Here is a 6,138-nt window from a genome sequence, read left to right as displayed (position 1 = left end):
CGGAGAAGAAAAACCAAAAAGGAGAAGTGCAAGAAACTTTTAAACCTTTCTATGTTCAGCAAGTCTCACTTCTCAGCTTTCTTAACCCTGGTATTCTATCAGAAAGCAGAACTGTGGAGAACATACCTTTCTGATATACCTAGTAATTGTACTTAACCTCCTAATTTAGGATAGGGAGAAAATTGTTTGGGATTGTTCATCTTGTATCAGTAATCTGCGAAGGAGGATGACTACCATTGTAACCCAAACCTGCTCTGGAGAGACACAGTTGCCTGGATTGTAGTAGCATCTTTGGAAAAGAGAGTCCTTCAAATACCAGGCAGTTCTAATTGCCTGGGGAGGTAACATCACTAGAAGAGGCTCTTTCCAAAGACAGTTATTCCAGAAATTACACAGCAGCTCCTTCCACACTTGTGTGCCTGCATTCACAGGATACAAAAACAGCCATGACGAGTTGCACTTTAGGCTATCTGTATCTCCTCTGTGTGCCTCATGCACCTTGAGGTTAAGAAATCAAGGAATTCAGTTACTCCTTCCAATGAACCAGCAGAAATCATTTTAAACAGAACATCACTTCAGGCTTTTTGTAGTGCTGTACCTTACAAACAGCAAATAATGGTTGAACAGCCATGCCCCTCTTTTTATTTTTTTTTTCCTCCTTTTCTTCCTTTTAAGCAGACTCTGTTTTGAGTTAAACCGTTATAATCATAAGACCAGCCCTTTTCTGACTCCTTGTATACATAGGCAATATAGAGCAAGTCAGTAGTACAAACATCTTTGCTTTTTCTATTCTATGCATGTTCTACAAGCAACGCCTTATGTATTACAAAGTCATACTATATAATAAGTGGGCTTTTAGAGAGGGTGTAAATATTTCAGCAGAAAGCTTACATGTGAAAAATTATTCTGAGCCTGGCATCTAAATTTGTAGAACTTCATATAAATCCACTTAAAAATTTAGACTGGATTTCGGAGCCACACCCACAAGTCTTTACTAATAAAAGCCAGCCAGCTGACACCCAAGCACAGCTTGAGTGGGCAGTTGGCCAGATTTCTGAGAACAAACTCAGACTCCTGTGAACGAGCTCTGAGAACACATTTCTTTAGCAGACAGGTCTCTTAAAATTATACCGAAGGTTGCTTCCATGTCCAGTTTGAAACAGGCCCAAAGAAGGATTTTCCACCTCTATGGAGTTCTGTATTTGGAAGGAGATACATGAGTGATACAGGATAGCACTAGATGATTGGTGCTTTCCTGTAAATTCTACAGCTACTTCTGTAATAAGCCTGGCACAAGTTAACTATCTTATGTCCTACCTTGTTTTAAGAAACTCTTCTGGGACATCAGTAGTAGGTTGAGAGAGACATAAAGGTGTCCAGCCACTGCCTCCTCAAGATTCCCTTCTGGGCTGAGTGGACTGCGTCCCTGAGAGGCCCAGGATCTGACTCTGCATACGCAAGGAAACACTGCTCATCCCCTTAATTGCAGTTCTGCATCACAGGTCAAAAGAAAATATTATTGTTAATGGTTTTGCTGTTTTCTCACTGCTACTATAGTTAAATATTTTAGAAAAAGTAGCTTTGGCAAATCATCAAAACCTTATTAAGTTTTATATCTTAGCAACACAACTTGGAGGAAACTTCAGGAAAAATAGAGCTTAGCAGATGGCTGAAAGCAAAGCTACGTAGAGAGACATTTAAACTTACTATTAATACATTATATAGTCCATTGTAACTTTCTGTTCAGAAAAGCATTGGTTGAGAAGCATTGTATGAATACCCTGCTTTATGTAAAGGCCTGAAAAATTTCTTTAGAGCTACCTTTACACTCTCCTCTATGGCATAACACTAAAGTGTATTTTTTTCTAATTAGTAGAGCATGGAGATTATTTGGACCGATGGGTGCTAACAGCAGGGAAACGGACTGTCAGACATGGCCTTGAAGCATAAACAAGACATGCTTGACCTTGTGCATTTAAAATACTAACTCACTGGGATCAATCTTGTTACATATGATAATATTTCGAAGAGTAGGTTTACTGAAATGTAGCACTGGCTAAATTAATGCAATTCCCCCTTCTAATTTATGCAGTGCAAGATGCAATTCAAAGCTAAACTAGCATGCCCAAAAGCTAGTAACACAACTATGGCATAAACGAACAGAAATGAAGAGCAGCAAGGAAAGCAACTACATTGGCAAATAACTCTCAATGCATACTTGAAGTGAAAGAATTCCGTGAGTGAAAACTAGTGCCCTGCTGCCACAAGCAGGCACCTAGGCATTACCTTCATTTAACCACATTGTTCTAATACAGCCTTCAAAAGGCAACAGCATTACAGCACTGCAAACTACGTGCTGTGGAGCTCAGTATCCTTGAACATACCATTTTCACCAAAACCATACTTTCTGAAATTATTTCAGCAGAAAGCATGACACCTCTATTTGGCCAAGGGGGTGATTATAATCAGTCTAGAATGTTTTCATTAGATTTTACAGTTGGGCTTTAAACCATTAAATGAGTGGAAAAGGAATTTTAGGGGAAAGCTGATGAAACAGAGTCAAGAGTTAAAGGTACCCATTTCTATGGCTGAGGGAGAGCCAACTGTTCAGGACTGCCCACTCTCGACTCTCCACTTGAAAGTCCAATACAAAATACTATTTATATAAAAACTTTCATTGGGAAATTAATTTATTAAAATTGCCTTGGGGTGTTAATAATTTAATTGCTTTGATATCTAAATCACAAATTTCATTTGAGACTCAATTTGATTATCACCATAGACACTTCCACTAACCACTTTCTTACATTAGATTTTACATTAGATTTAGAGAAATATCATGCACTGAGCTTGGTCATTAGCCTGCAGGGTGGTTACATAGAAGCCATTTGGTCAATTTGTCTTGACAGCCCAAAATATACAGTGCTCCTATCCATAAACATCCCTTTAGGATAATTAATGACCTTCTAATGAATCTCAGATCTGTGTTAGCATCTGTCAGATTGATTTTACATGAGGTGTAGAAGGCAAATATAAAAACAAAATACAGTGGATATAAACTAAGCAGTTTCAAGATATTAGGGGTTTGTATTTCAGAGCCTGTTTCTAACATGTACAGGTACTTGTAGCGGTGCTGGTAGTTAAGTTAATGTTTCATAGTCTGTGTTACCAGAGATGGCAAAGTAGTTGTTTCTAAGAAACTTCAGTCATCTGAGAAAGATGATCCAGGTGATCTAGCAACAATTCTAAACCACAGAATTCTTCTCCCCCAAATTAGGAAACTTGAACAAATTCAACCAGGACAAAATATAAGAACAATCTCCCTGCCACAGCTTTACTATCATCATACTAAATATGACTTTGAAAGAAATACTGGAAAGCCTATAAATCCACTATTTGCCAATTTGTTCAACATTCACTGTGATGGTATGAGTAAAATCATCTAATTGAATTTTTAGTATCTTTAAACTTTCAAGAAGAATCAAAGAAAAAAAAAATCAAGAGTATGATTTGGAATTATATGGCAGGCAGCAGACCTTAAATCAAAAGTCTTCTGTAGTTTGATCAAGATGGCTGTAGTTGTCATTTTACATATCCCAAACACATGCTGTTGACACTGTGTGGATAATACCTTTCTAGATAGAAATCACGAGGTCGTGCTCATGTTCACTGTGCCCAGAGTTCATTGTAACACATGCACTTAACAGTGAGCTTTCCTAATTATCTTTTTATATATATGTAATAAGAAAGCTGTTTAAAAATAAATTGAGCTTGAAGTACAGTACCAATCAAGGACCAAGTAAACTAAAAACAGTTGCATTTTCTTGATGAGAGTCTCTAAAATCCTAACAATGAGGAGATTTGAGGTTCCCTGCATGAAAGGAATTTTATCAACTTTTCACCTTTTGGCCAGAGGAAATGCATTTCACCCCACTCAACTAAGTGCTTTTTCACTCCTTAGTGATTGGATATTAATGATATGTACAGAGCTTTAGGCAACCAAGGTTATCACCTTTTCATCTGTGACTCATGACTGTCGAATACAGAACATCACTGAGAAATGACTCTTAAGCGAGACAGAGGGATTTAGCTTCAGGAATAGTTTTAATGGAAGCCAAAAAAGTCCTCTCTGTATTTCACATTGAAATGTGTCCTGTAAGGCACACTATGATAAAAACCTGTGAATCACCCATTATCCTTGTATTCACATTAGAACACATTGCGTTTTTTTTTTTTTTTGCTTGTTTAAGTGTGCGCACTTTACCTCATCTGGTCACCTTGCCTAATCTATATAGGATCAATTCAAGAGAAAATTGTCTTGTTTAGGCTTGATAGATTCCAGTACTCTTAATACCCATGTTCAGTCTGCATTGTTTAAATGGGCAAATCCATTTAAAAATTAAAGTGGCAAAAAGAAATGCTCGTGTCTTAAAGACAGATCCTAATTTCCCTTTAAATATGAAAACCAAAAAACCCAAACTACTTAAGGTACTTTTTTTTCTAAGGCATTCTTTTTCATCCCTCACTTCTGAGGAAGCAAGTTAGCTGTATCAGAGGGAAGAAGGCTTGAACCAGCTTCCTAGGTTTTCTTGAAAGACAGAATTAGGCTTGCAGGAAACTAACAAAAACTTGCTATGTTGTGTTGTATTCCTTTGCCGAGGCCACTTTTCCTGCAAGCATGCAAGGTAAGTAGCTTTTGGCACACAGCAATGACAGTTGGCAAAGCATGAGACGGACATTTGTGGGTAAGTTCAGATCTCACTTCAATACCCTCGTTGAGATTTTCAGTTAGTAAAGTCAAAAATACCATTGGAAATATGACAGTTTTAAATCCACTGGAAATCATGACATGGGATAAAACTCTCAATTCTTTCAACTCCAAATTCTGAGCAACTGGACCCTCAAAAACCCCTCCCTTCACATCCTAGTGCCATTCCTAATTAATATTAGGTATGGAAACAAGTTAATTGCTTTTTGATTAGTTAGCTGCTCGCTGCTGTGAAGTGATTTTTACACAACACCCACATTTCACAGCCCATCTAACGAGCACAGAGAGATTGCCTTAGTGCCCAACGTTAAGCCAGCCCTTGAGAGGTCATAGTCTGCAAGTGAGATCCTAACAAGTGTATCTCGACTGGTATTTCAGATGTCTCTGGCATATCTCTAAACAAAGCCCTGCCCTAGCGAGGTTCTCAGCTGGTGTGAATGCCACCACACCAGTGGCAGCACCATCAAGTTATGTCTGCGGTATGGACAGGTTTTCCCCTCAAGCTGCCTTCATCTTGCTATTTTCTACTAACAGATCATCCTTCAGGAAGCCATTTCAGTCAGAGGAACATAGACTTGAAAGGATCTTCTGCAGTTACGCAGTCCCACCCCTGCTGCTGCAAGTACTGATTTTTAATAGAAAATTACCTGTTCCGTAACAGAGATTGCAAGGATCTTTTGCTCCCATTATACTCATTCCAGAATACCTAAGGACAGACTTAACTGCTAATTATTATGGCAACCTTCTTATTTCCAGCTTAAATTTGTTTAGAGCCATTTTATGATATTTTCTTTTTGTGGCATTTCCATTCCTCTTAAATGCCCATGCCTTTCTCTTTACTTGCTTCTTGTATTTGTAGTCAAGTCTTCTCACATCTCAGCCAGCATGCTGTGAGGCTAAGGCACAAAGTTCTCTTTGCTTTCTGTCATCAAAAATATCCGTTGGGATGCTGTACTGTCTGACCAGACTTTCTCGACATCTATCCCAGATTCACTCTAGAAGTGCAAACTATTGCTGCCTGTTAAAAAAAAAAACAAAAAACAACACACAAAAACACACCACAACCCTGCGGCAGTGATAGCAGAAAAACCTGATGAAGGAGAGGCACCAAGCATTTCTAACCAGAAATTTTATTGTGCCATGCGGAACAATCACATCTTAAAGCTGTTAAGTCATTGTTAACAGTATGGAAAAAAAGGAACATTTTTCTCTTAATTTCCCAGTAGTTAGACTTTCTGTTGCATACTGCAGCTAATATTTCCATCACCTGTTCAGAATTCATTCCTAGAATAATTAAAGCAAAGCCCTTTGTAGGAATGTGATCCTAAAACACATCACATGGCAAAATTCCTCAAATATTAGCAGGTTCT

The 6,138-nt window shown here is 38.2% G+C and overlaps 1 protein-coding gene across 1 annotated transcript in view; it reads left to right on the top strand.

Moving 5' to 3' along the window:
• LOC104166865 (protein BEAN1-like) overlaps positions 1-6,138 on the top strand; it is a gene marked incomplete at its 5' end in the record, with an annotated part of 18,211 nt that overhangs the window by 3,501 nt on the left and 8,572 nt on the right. The window lies entirely within an intron of this gene.

This window comes from Cariama cristata, unplaced genomic scaffold, assembly GCF_000690535.1.
Source record: "Cariama cristata isolate BGI_N322 unplaced genomic scaffold, ASM69053v1 scaffold5999, whole genome shotgun sequence".
Lineage (NCBI taxonomy): Eukaryota > Metazoa > Chordata > Aves > Cariamiformes > Cariamidae > Cariama > Cariama cristata.
This window is presented reverse-complemented; position numbering and strand designations above follow the sequence as displayed.